The sequence below is a fragment of the Lissotriton vulgaris genome, chromosome 2_1, assembly GCF_964263255.1.
Source record: "Lissotriton vulgaris chromosome 2_1, aLisVul1.2, whole genome shotgun sequence".
In the NCBI taxonomy this organism is placed as follows: domain Eukaryota; kingdom Metazoa; phylum Chordata; class Amphibia; order Caudata; family Salamandridae; genus Lissotriton; species Lissotriton vulgaris.
The window spans coordinates 1,639,815,618-1,639,829,459 of record NC_141687.1 but is presented as its reverse complement, the minus strand read 5'-3'; positions in this window follow the sequence as shown (position 1 = coordinate 1,639,829,459).

Genomic DNA, 13,842 nt, shown 5'->3' with positions numbered 1-13,842 from the left:
AAATCCTTCACTGTATATTTATGCACCAGTCACCTTGAGCCGCCCACGCTGTTTCACATTGTCACATGCGTCGCTACGTTGATTTTGACTGATACACCTTGAGCACCACGTACAATTTGGGTTGTTTATCATTTATGTTAATTGTTTGCTGCAGTAACTGCAAATTATTCCTTGTATTTTCATTTTACCTTTTTCCCTCGAACATTTGGATGAATGATGCCTTGAGCACATGCCATAATCATACAGAGTCTCCTTGCCTCCTTTCGGATAATGTTGTAAGCATATCCTTGCTAACTGCCTTAAAATAATACCAGTTGGGATATCATATTACTCTATCTAACCTTTATTGGCACCATCTCCAAATTACTGGCCAAAACATTAGCTAGGACGAGCCACCTGGTGAATGCGGTATACTCTGATCAGTGTGAAGTGCTTTCAAATCATCCAGTTCCATTACCTAAGGCATATTTTGCACAAGTCAGTAGTATGGCATCATCATTCATATAAGCTAATGAAAAATGTAGTCACAATGAACATACTCCTAACACCTTATAAACAAGGGGGCTACCTAAATCACACTTGGATGTATGTTTGGAGCAGCTTAATTGTTTATGAGTCCTACTACATCTGAGGTAGGAGGAGACGGCAGAATTGGCAGCACCAGGAGTAACATGAGACTGGTCAATCTAGCTTTTGGGATGGATAAGCCCCCTGCATGCTGTACAGTCATGGTCCCTTTCCTGGGTGCCCAAACTGCATACTTGTGATCCTGATTTTAGTCTTTGGTATGTCACACACTATCTCTTAGTGTGCACATTGACCAAAGCCAGGTATTTTGACAATAATAGGTTCTGAACATAATCCTGAACCAGAAGGGGCGCACCAAGCACATTCTCATAGTGAGGGAACACTGCTGACCCGCCGTGGGTTTCAAGTGTGGAGCACTGTGGTGGCAACATACAGTGTTAGGGAATACTTCTGACAGACTTTTGACATGTGAGACATGGATACCCCTTTAAAGGCCCATTCATATAGGTTTTGCTGCTCATAATGAACCTGGAATAGTGTGCCATGCATGAGTGATACAGGCCGGGGGTTCAGTTTTGGAAACCTACAGTCAGGACCAGAGTGCAAGATCGAGAAGAGGTTGCTTTCTCCAGACAGCTGGCATCGCCTAGATGGAAGGGCGAAGCACCAGACCGTATGGAGGGTAAAGAGGAGACCAGCTTTCCTTCGAAGTGCCACAGCCTTTCCTGGTACATTGGGTTGTAAATGACTTGGACTTCAGCTGCTATTAGATAGATGGAAGGGCGAGCCGTATCTGTATCTGTTGTTAGAAAAAGGGGCCCTATGTAATGGCATGGATTCTAGTCGCTTCTGATCTCTACGAGGAGGGGTCATAAATAGCTGGGTGCACCCTGCTGTCACCTCTTTGAACTTCTGTAGTGGGCACTTCACATGGAGACTGTCCTGCTGGGATGGGCATGCTTGCAGACATGTCAGGCCTGGAAGGTGGCTTGGCCAGAATACATGAAAGGAGAACCAATTCAAACTGGTGTAAAGGCAGCAGACGTGGAATACACAACCGCCATCTGTGAAATCGGTAAAAAGATGGGAGCTCAAGCCATGTTTATGTGGTCTCATACCGTGGCGGGGGTACTCCGTACAGTACACTGGGTCTAATACGCATCCAAGTTTGGTGTCGCACTGACAGCAAACTCCACAGAGGGAAGTGAACATTGCTTGGACTGTCCATCAATAGCTGCCAGACACATGATTCGATGGGCATGTGTGGTAGGCGCAACAGAAGCCACGATAAGTGCGTGCTGATGGCCTGTGTGCCCCACAAGTGGACTGTGTTGATGTGACACTGCCAAGTGTATCATTTGATCAGAGCCAGTCATGAAGATTAAGTTGTCAGCGTGATAATCGAGGTCAAGGTCTCAAGGCAATGTGTGCTGAAGATAGCGTCTTGGTGCCACCTCACTGAAGAATCATCATCTGCGGGTGGTTGCCACTTTCAAGACATGCAAGTACTCACTGAAATACTGAAGAGAGGTGCGCAGAGAGTCGAGCACTTAGAGTGCAGAGGCAAGCAGTGATCTGCACTCTGCCGCTCTGAAGAGGCCCCTTAAAAAAGATGCATTGATTTTTTAACCTAGGTAACCAAAACACTAACATCCCTGAGAAGCCTGTGACTGCTTGCCTCGCTACCACTGAGAGTCTAAGACAGCTGGTTTTGAGACCGCATAGGGCTCCAGTGTCCTCGGGAGCGCGGCCTCACCTGGCGCGTTTACCAGGTGAGGCCGCTCCCTCCCATCCTGGTGCTTCTTTCATGCTGCATGCGAGCAGTGCTAGGATTGGTTACTGCAGTTTCCTGGGTCCCGCGTTTCAGCCTGCCTGCCTGGAGAAGACTCGAGCTGGGAGGACTTTGCGCCAGGAAGGTAAATGGAAATATTTTTTTATTTACTTCCCACGCACCCTACCACCCTCTGTACATGCCAGCCGCCCCTGCAATGGAAACAGTAATGGTGGATGTTGACAAAGGAGAAATGCATAAGAAGCAGGTAAAGGGAAGTAACAGTGCAAAGGAGCAGACCACAAGGACAAACTCCCAGACCTGGCAACATAACAATCTTTAGCAATTGCTCTATACCTAGGAGCCAGTAGGTCTTTTGTAAAGTAACACTGAAAAATTATGTACAGCCACCAGTTTGCAGATCAGACCCAGTAATAAACGGGGTCATTGTCGACTGACATTGGAAAATGGAAATCTCTCGACATGTTACATATTTAGATGGGCTCCTCATTTTTTTCAAAGCTAATTCCAGCAAAACCATATTACTTTACAAATGCACGCTATTTAAGTAGCAGGAGAAACGGAAGCAATGAAATAAACACTGAAGAGGATTTCGTGCACATATAACTAATTTATTAACAGAATAATTTAGAGATGTTGAATTCAGGAAAATCTCCTAGGAAGGAAGGACGAGACATGGAAGGGAGTTTACCAGGAGGGGAGGGGGTTCACAGGCTAGCTGGGAGCACCAGCCGTATGCAAGCTTCCCTACAGGAATGCTAAGCATCATATTCATACGGTTATGGGGGGAGGAGAAAGGTGAAGAATGCATTGCAGACAACGCCTGTCAGCGATGAGAGAAAGGAGTTGAGTAGGTGAGGGTTGGGAAAAAAGAGAAAGAGTCAAAGATTGCTGGTTCAGTTTTATTTAAAAAAAAAAAAAAAAAGGATCAATACGGGGTGGGGGGCATGATAAACATTTCACATAACATGAGTTGGATAACTAAGATAAGGAAAATTTGTCTCAAGTTTTCATACGAGGTGATTAGTAAAGCATATGTTGCAAAAGACCCATGGTCCGGAAAAAGAGAAATATAAAGTCAACTGGGTAAATAAGTGCAAATGAATTCAAGAAGTAAAACAATCATTGGTGGCTAGGGGATCCAATTATTGCACAATCACATGTAGCTTATAATGTTCAAAAACTACTTTCAAGTTCACAGTTGGCCACCTCAAATAATGGTTCACCACCAACTAGAGGCACAAATAATTAAACACCAGACAAAAAGATTTGAGAGGCAACAAGAACAACATGTAAAGCTGTAAAGGCACAATTGCCAAACATGCACAAATGAAACAAGAAGTTGTCTTTATAAGAAGTAGGACTCCTCGGTATGAGCGTTCAATTCCAGTTTGATTAACCATTAAAGAGACCCAGGAGCTGTGGTAGAAAATTATCTTCTGCATTCTAGTATTTCGGAAGGATATGGATACTGAAAATCTTCAATGAAGAGCAGTTTGACGAGAGTAATTCGCAAACACACTAACGATGTAGAGCCATAATCCACATCATAAGCCGGACCCGTATCTGGTTCCGGCATCCAATCAACGTAGGATTCTATTGGGTAATGGTTAATCAAACTGGAATCGAACACTCATACCGAGAAGTCTTACTTCTTGGATGCCTTGAAGAAGCCCGGATACGGGCAAAACGCATTGGCTGTATTGGGAACCCATCAAACCATATGAAATAAAGCATCTCACCTATAAAGATTACCTCTTGTTTCATTTGTGAATGTTTTGCAATTGTGCCTTTACTGCTTTACATGTTGTTCTTGTTGCCTCTTAGATCTTTTTGTCTGGTTAATTTACGAAATCCATTATTTTTAGGTCTCAGCAGCACACCTGGAAATAAGTAATATTGCCCCAGTATTGGAACTTTCATAAATTCCCATAGCTTGTATCATTCCCCGTCGTCGGAATGGGAGTCTCGGTAACAAAAATAACATAGCAGTAGGTACAAAAGAGAATGAAAAAGGGTAGGCCTCATTCCCCTTTGTAGCATATCCGCCTCTTTTTGTAAAAGAGACCAAAACTAAGCCTCCGCCAATCAGAGGAGCCTCACCCATAGAACCCTCCTGAAGGAGCCTCAGAGCCTCAGAGTTTCTACCGCATGTTGTGCTTAGGGAGTCTCCTTTGAGCTCTGCTCATTTTCTACACTTTTGAGAGATTTTCTTCAACTTTTTTCTTCAGGATTGTTTAGAGTTTCTTCTGAAATGTCTGACAAGGGGAAGAAGGCCCTTTTCAAGTCATGTTCCACCTGTGGCAAGGCATAAGGACTGTATATATTGCCTGTATCCTGATCATAAGGCTGCGGACTGTAAGATCTGCCGCACCTTCTCTACGAAGACCCTACGGGACCGTGAGGGTCGCCTCCTCACTTGGCTCCAGAAATTGAAGTCCAGAAAAGAGACAGTGTCAAGTGACAGTGAGGACTCTTCTTCAGCTACATCATCCAGAAGGTCAGTCAAAAGGGGTAGGGTTTCCCCTTCACCTTCTGTGGAGCGTCCAGTTAAGGTCTCCAAAAAGACCCCCGTGAGTCTGAGCACCAAAGTCCTGTCAAATCTCCTCACCACGGTGTAAAGGAGAAGGAGGGACCATCTACACCTTCAGCAGTGGTGGAGACTGCTTCTACGTTCAAAAAACCATCTTCTCAGTCTTCTGAGAAGTCTAGGAAAATCTCCAAGTCATCGACGACGCAGCAGAAGACTCTGTTGACGAGGCGTCTAAATCTAAGATGACTAAAGTGGTACCGCCGACGGGCTAGTCGATGGCACAATCGTCAACAGGATCGTCGGCGACGTCAATGGGAATTTCGGCGACGGTAGCAACGACGAGGATTTCGTCGACGATGGTGACTACGACGGGGTCGTCGACGAGTGCTTCAACGACGACGTCGGCAGGATTGTCGACGCTCTCGACGACGGTGTCGACGATGCCCATCTCGTCGTCGGCAATCCGTCCGTCGACTGTGGCTCTTCCGTCGATGACGGTTATACCTTCACCTTCTCCGTCGTCCACGGTACAGTCGACGATGCAATCTTGGACGGAGAGGATAACTATTTCCTTGACAGGATAACTCCGGACATGACGTCTCCAAGGAGGGTTGCCCCATTGCCTCCCGCTTTGTTACTAGAAGAAGAAGAGGAAGATTCTGATGAGGAGGATCAGGACTCTTTTGGGTATGCCCAAAGTCCATCTCAGCTGCTGATTAAAAGTCAGGTCACTGATTCTGAGGGCGAGTTTCTTGTACTTACCAACATTCTTACCAACGTCAAGCATCCGCAGGCCAAGAAATGGTGTTTGTTCCTTCCTCACTTTTGGCGGATCTCCATAGTATGCCGCAGGACTATAAAAACAGTTCCTCTCAAGTTACGACTCAGGCAGAGTCTGTCCCGGCAGTACAAACTATGACTGTCCCTATAACTCCATTGATGATTTCTCCAGTGTTGCCAACTCAGGTGTTCTCTCAGCCTCCAACACCTGCTTTGAATATTCCTTTAACACTACCGGACGTACAAGATGATTCCTTGGATGAGGATCAGAATATTGATAAAAAGCCTAATCAAAGCTTAGAATGGGATGAGTATGTGATCCCGGATCCTGCATCGTCTAACCCAGATCCGGTGGATTCTCCCCCAGCGGATGTCGGGGATTTCCATAAGCTGGTGGAAAGAGCATCAAGCCGGTTCAAGCTGCCTATGCCTTCCGTACAGACGGAGAGTTTTTTCTATGACTTTAAAGAGCCCTATAGGAAGGTGACCCGATCTATACCCATTGTGGAGCATGTGTGGGATGAGGGTCTTAAGGCTATGAAAAACCCGGCTACTGTTATTCCAGTCCTGCCACGCCTGGAAAAGAAATATAAGGCGCCTGAAGATGGTCCAGCATCCTTGACTGGACAACCTAAACCAGTGATATCACAGGCGGCACAGAGGAAGTCCTGCAACCCTTCGGCACCCCTTACAACTCCTCCTGATAAGGAGGGCAGGCGTCTTGATAACGCAGGAAAGAGGTTCAAGTCAATGGCTAGCCTTCTGGTGCGAGCGGCGAATGCTCTGGTGATATTGGGCAGGTATGATCGCCAATTGTGGTGTGACCTTTCACCTTATTTCGATCAACTTCCACAGGAGGCAAAAGGTGAGGCCAAGAAAATTCTGCAAGAAGGGGAAGTGCGTCGGCTGAGGTGATAGATTGTGCCATGGACATCGCCACTGCAGCTTTTAGATCTGTGACTGGAGCTGCAGTACTTCATCGCCAGGGATGGCTCAGAGCGACGTGGTTCAGGCTAGAGGTCCAGAATAAGATCTTGGACCTCCCCTTCGACGGAGAGGCATTATTCGGAAAACACATAGACGATGCCCTTCAAGAGATAAAGAAGGATACAGAGACGGCTAGCTCTCTTGGTATGCTTCAGTACCAGAAAGCTCCTTTCAGGCATGCCAGGGGCAGGAGTACCACGTCATTCAGAGGCTCATACCAGCAGCAAAGGTACTCGCCATATGGATCAACATCGCAACAGTATCGTCAGCCCTATCATCAAAAACAAGGTCAATCCTCGACTTTCTCTAGATCGAAAACCAGAGGGAAACAGAACCGCCAGGAAAGTGATACGCCCAAGAGGCAATAGCGGCGTTCTGGCTCTGCCTGCTGTGCCCACCTCCATGACATCATCTGTAGGAGGCAGGGTGTCACAATACCTCTGCAACTGGTGTCAGATAACATCAGACTGTTGGGTGCTCAACATAATTCGAAAGGGCCATACCTTGGAATTCACTCAAATCCCACCTTCCAAGCCCCCTGCTGCCATTCCATCAAAACATCTGCATCTCTTGCAGCTCGAAGTTCATCAGATGCTCCTGAAGGGAGCTGTGGAGCTGGTTACATTATCTCAAAGAGGGAAAGGATTCTATTCCAGGTTCTTCCTGGTGAAGAAGACGCTGGAGAAATGGCGCCCTATTTTAGACCTCAGGGAGCTAAACACCTAACTCATTCCCCAATCCTTTCGGATGGTTTCCCTTCAGGATATATTACGTCTTGTCAATTCGGGGGATTTCATGGCCACTCTCGATCCCGAAGATGCGTATTTTCACATACCCATTCACCCTGCACACAGGAGGTTTCTACGATTTACAGTAGCCAAGAACCACTTTCAATTCAGGGTTTTACCCTTTGGACTTCGCTCTGCCTCAAGAATATTTACCAAGGTGCTGGCACCGGTGGCAGCTTTCCTACAGAAACATCACTTTCAGGTCTTCCCATACCTGGACGATTGGTTGCTGAAGGCCCCGTCCAGGGAGGCTGCGAGGGAAGCAGTCAACGCATGTACGAACCTATTCCAGAATTTGGGTCTTACTCTCAACAAGGAAAAATCATCTCTGATTCCATCCAGGACAGCGCGTTTCCTGGGGGCCATCTTGGACTCAAATCTCAGCAAGGCTTTCCCATCCTTAGAAAGGCAGGAAAAACTGCAAACCATAGCGCTGCTCTTGAGAAGAAGAAGGTGTCTTTCAGTACGCTGTTAGAAATCCCTTCTGGGGGCGATCTCCCCATGCATCCCTTTAATACCTCACTGCAGATTGCGGATGCGGCCTCTTCAAGAGCAGCTAGACAAACAGTGGAGGCAGGTTCACGGCTCATTTGACGACAATGTGACGATTACTTTCGCAATGAAAAGAGCGGCCTTGTCGTGGACAAAACAGGAAAACCTTTCCCAAGGTCTATCCTTCGTAGGCAATCTGTCTCCTCAAGCAAGTGGTGACAACGGATGCGTCACTGGACGGCTGGGGTGTGGTGCTTCAGGATCTTCATGTCAGTGGGCATTGGTTGCCCCAGGACCGTCTTCTTCACATCAACCTCCTAGAACTCAGGGCTATCAGGCTAGCACTTCAAGCATTTCTTCCTCGACTGCAGGGGTCAACACCACGGCCATGCACTACATAAACAAGGAAGGGGGTACCAGATCTCTTTCATTGTCTCAGGAGGCCCAGAAGATTTGGGAATGGGCTATTCTTCACGGAATATCACTGCAGGCAGAACATCTACGAGGAGTCCTAAATGAAAAGGCGGACAGACTCAGCAGGCTATCGGCAGTCAGTCACCAATGGGAACTGAACCAAGTGGTCTTGGAAGAGATTTTTCAATGGTGGGGCAAACCCTCAATAGATCTATTTGCCACCCGACCAACAAGAAATGCCAGTCTTACGGAAGCAGGCTTCATTATCGAGGGTCATTAAGGAATGGGCTTTCAAGAGCTTGGTCAAGAGCATTTGTGTATGTTTTTCCCCCCATTCCAATGATTCCGAGGCTTATCAGGAAAATCAAAACGGAACCGTGCAAGATGATCTTGATAGCTCCTGCTTGGCGGAGACAGTTCTGGTTCACAGAACTTCACCTTCTGTTACTCGTCCCTCCTCTTCCTTTGCGGACGATTCTGGATCTTCTCACGATGTCCCACGGATAGATTAGGCACCCGGATCAAGAGTCATTACACCTGACTGCATGGCTTCTGAGCAGCGAGAATTCATGAACCTTCCCATCTCAAATGAAATCAGAGAAGTTCTATCTCATGCTAGAGCTCCTTCCACTAATAAAACTTATGGTTTAAAATGGAAAAGATTTTGCATTTGGTGCCGGAAGGAAAGTGTTGACCCTTTCTTTTTTCTAGCCTCATCAGCTTCTACCTTAGCTTTTGTCTTTGGCTAAGACAGGATTGGCTCATTCATCCATAAAAGTTCACTTGGCAGCGATTTCTTGCTACAGACGCTCGGCATCTGGACCTTCTCTCTGGTCTTCAAGAAAAATTAAACAATTTCTCAAGGGCTTGTTTTAAGTCTAACCCCAGTGAGGCCTCTGCCTCCTACATGGCATTTGAATTTAGTTCTCGCACAGCTCATGAAGGATCCCTTCGAACCAATTAATCGTACAGACATAACATTTCTTTCATGGAAGTTGGCTCTCCTGCTTGCCCTCACATCGGCAAGACGCATTGGGGAATTGCAAGCTCTCACAATACAGGAACCTTTTCTCCAATTCAAGAGAAATACTGTGATTTTGAGGACTAACCCGAGGTTCATACCTAAAGTGCCTTCAGACTTTCACCTAAATGAACCAGTGATTCTCAAGTCTTTCTTTCCTCAACCTTCCACACCAGCGGAGAGGTCACTTCATTCTCTGGATGTGCAGCGGTGCTTCAAATTTTATTTGGATCGCAACAAAGGGTTTCGTAAATCTTCACAATTATTCATTGCTTTTGGTGGTCTTCGCAAGGGCCTTCCACTTTCAAAGCAAAGTATTGCAAGATGGATTTCCAGTGCTATTCTATATTGCCACTCAACAGCGGGTAAGCCGCTGGAGAGCAGGATTAGAGCACACTCCACAAGATCCGTGGCTTCATCTACAGCTGTCTTCGTGGGATTACACATCAGAGACATTTGCAGAGCTGCGACTTGGAGCAGCGTGCACACCTTTACGAAGCATTACTGCTTGGAATACTTGACACAGGAAGACACAGCTGTGGGTCAGGCAGCCCTGAGTAACCTCTTCCACTAATTGGTGAGCTTTCCCTAATATCCCTCCTTCCTTTTTTATGCACATTTTGTGTTTACTGTCGATACAAATTGTTATTTCAGTATATAATTTACTTCTGCTTTCATGATGTTACAGAGGCAATCATGGTTTTTTTATGTCACAAAATGTGCTTTATTTCCTACTGCTAGCTACTCTGATACAAGCTATGGAAATCTATGAAAGTTCCAATACTGGGGCAAGAAAACAAGTTACTTACCTGTAACTTTGGTTCCCCAGTATTGGTAACTTTCATAGATTCCCATGCGCCCACCCTCCTCCCCTGGGAAAGCTCAGCCTACAGCAGATGTGGTTACTGTTACACAACGGCTATGAAAATCTGAGGCTCTGAGGTTTCTTAAGGAGGGTTCTATGGGGTGAGGCTCTTCTGATTGGCTGAAGCTTAGTTTTGGTCTCTTTTACAAAAAGAGGCGGATATGCTACAAAAGGAAATGAGACCTAGGCCTTTTTCTTTCTCTTTTGTACCTACTGCTATGTTATTTTTGTTACCGAGACTCCCATTCTGATGACGTGGAATGATACAAGCTATGGGAATCTATGAAAGTTACCAATACTGGGGAACCAAAGTTACAGGTAAGTAACTTATTTTCTTAGTTGCTGAGAACAGAGAAAAGTAACGTTGTCACTAAGTATTAGCAATATTTGGGATTGCTTGTGTTCACATTCAGAGTGCACCTGGTCTGGCTGTTCAGGCTGGATTGTTCATATTGGAGCAAGGCCAAGATTGATTTGCACATGGTTGTTTCTTGTCTGAAAAATTATGGACTGGATTATGGTCCAGAGTAACTACTAGACACTCAGATTAATTCAAGCAATAGACTCGCCACTGTTTAGTTTTCCTTAGCCTGGAGCAAGGACTTGCTGATGACTTAACTCCATGTCTGGAGTGAGCATCATCCACACCGGAAAACAATACTACTATCAGAGCTGGAAACATTCTACAGCAAGAAGACTTGATTATTTTTTTTATGTTCTTGAAGTGGCAGCTAGTATTCCAGCTTTTTTTTCACATCAAGCACCTATTCCATAGGAATTGCTATTTAGGAAATGCAAAATTATATGTATGACATTACTGATTTCCTAATAGCGATTCCTACAGAATTTCTATTAGGAAATCGCAATTTGGAAATTCCATAACATTCATACCAAATGGGATGGTTTTACATTTCCAAAACAACAATTTCCTACAGGGAATCGCTAATGTGGAAATGCCAAACCAAAGATGACAATGGGCATAATGCTCCCCGTAATGCACCCCAAAAATAGTGGCGCACACGTAGAGCACACATATGCCCTAGGGGCATATGTGCGCTTTTTTGCACATAAAAAAAAACATCTTCAGGTGCTTTTTTAAAAATTACGCATGACTACCTTCGATTTTGAGTCCATGGTAATTGTGCTTCCCAAATGCTCAGTTTGCATTGAGAAAACGCTTTGTACAAGTGCTTAAAAAATCGCAAATAGGAAATCCCTATTTGCAATTCCCTTTTTAGGGAATCGCAAAATGCTATTTCAACTGGGTAGAAATTGCATTTGGTGATTCCATAAAGGCCTTTGTACATAGGAAAAGGCTGATTTGCATTTTTTAATGGGCCGAAATTGTGATTCGGCCCGTTAAGAAATGCAAAAGGCTTTTCCACATCTGGCTCAATATGAGGTATAAGCATCTTGTATGCACAATTTGAAAGTAAATTATGAAAGAATAAGATCTACAAGTTAATGCAGAGTTTGCAGAGGGCTTCTTTCAAGGCAGTTGAGACATTGCATAATGAAATTATGCTATGGTAAGAAAAATAACAGGTGTAAAATGTAATAAAGTATAGGCAGAACCTTTAAAAAGGAGATCAGCCACTTCACGAGACTGTTGGCATGGCACGAAAAGACTTAAGCAGCATATGAGGAAATAAAACCATCATTGAACTGTACTCTGGGGGGATTAGCAAGTGGACAAGGAGTGGCAAGCTCCTTCTCGAGATCCTCTGAGAAAAGCACTGAAACATTAATTATAGGTGGCAGATAACTTTTTCCCAAAATAGAGTGTGTACAAATCGAACGAGTAACGAGTCTCATTCCTTCCTATGTTAATTTAGGAGAAGTAGAATGGGCCATCAAAGCGTTGCTTCCTGGGAAAGCCCTGGGTCAAACAGTTTTGGCAATTCATTCTTCTAGAACTTCAGATGCTATTTAGTACCATAATCCAAGCCGTAGCAACATATATTTTCTGGAAGGAAGAGGGTAGTGTCCAAGGACCTTTAAGGAATGAGTCTTGTGCATCTTTTGTAAACCAGATAAGGATCCTTTGAAAGGAGGCTCATCAGGCCATTACTCTAACAGCGACTTCAAAATGTATATGAAAATTGTGGACAACAGCGGTGGTGTGGAGCACAGTGGCTAAAGATCCGATGGAAATACTAGGCAGAACCCTGTTCACACAAACTCACTTTCTACTTGAAATATGCCATTTGTGCGCGGGTAAAAGGGCATAACAACCTTATAAGATGTCAAATAGGCACATGACTTGGTGATCTGTGACTTTTTGTGGAAAGTCCAGTGACAGTAGGATGTCTCGTCCCAGGTCACTAAATCAAGAGCATCCATTTGCAGTGATTCCTGGGTTCAGATAGTTCTTAGTGGAACAATGAGGAAACAAATGTTTATGTCCAAAGAGAAAAGACAAGAATGTCCACCATCTCCCTTTCTCTTTGCTCTTTATATCTAAACTCTTGCAATTAAAATTAGAAATGATACCTTACTTCATATCTGTCTTCTTGCAAGCCCTAAAATAAAACTGTATACAGGCCATGTTGTTTTATATTTGACAGTTGAAACAAGTAATAGAGAGGGAGCACAGAATACTGTTTTGAATTTTCATCGACAGCAGGATATAAAATTAACCAATAATAAGGAAGGAAGGCGCCCCCTATATGTATTTTAAGGTCCAAGAGTGAGGGAGGAAAATAATCACTATAAAGAGATACTCTTGTCTGACCTATATTTCTTTATGTGTGACCTCCTATGGGCTCAGATGTTAAACTAGACCCCAACCTGTATATCAAACATGACTCATTATTCAAAAAATATAATCAATTTATTTGTAATTTTTTTGTACATATAGACTATTTGTTCTCTATTTTTTCAATTGATTTAGAATAATATACTGTGCTCTGAATTTACATCAGTTCATGTATGACAAATTATAACAAATGTGATATATTTTATATATGATGAACCAATTAAACTCTACAAGACATACATGTAGGGACAAAGAGAATCATTTCATAAATAAAATATATTACACAACAAAATTGTCATACCAGATCAATGATACAATATACTAAAAATCAAAAATAACCCCATGCTGCATCCTCACACGGTCACTCTCAAAAGGCAAACACTCACTCATACCCTAACACACATACACAGAACAGCACCATTGCACTAGGAAATCCAAATATTGATATAGACATCCACTATTAGCCTGATTTTTAATTTGACAGGTCTAGAGTTCTTCCACTCGTGTGTTGTCTTAGCGGATTTCCCCTGAGGACATATATGGTCAAGGCATGTTTCGGTGGGGGAACTTTACAACCACCTTCCTCAGGACCAGATTATTTACAATGCAGAATCTCAGGTAGTGAGCCGGGGTGATCTGAGAGGTAGAAGGAGTCCTTTGAACTTCTCAGTCTCTGTGCCCATTATATGTTTGGCAAAGCTGAACTTATACACATTCGATATGCTCACGCCTCCTATTCATACAGTCGATATTGTGGTACAACGTTCCTAATTGTCAAAATTCAGTGGGGAGTCAGACTCCATACAAAACTTTATCCTGTCCCACTGTCAAACGGGGTACAGCAAATAATTTAAATGGAGGGTTCATATCCAACTGATCGTTTC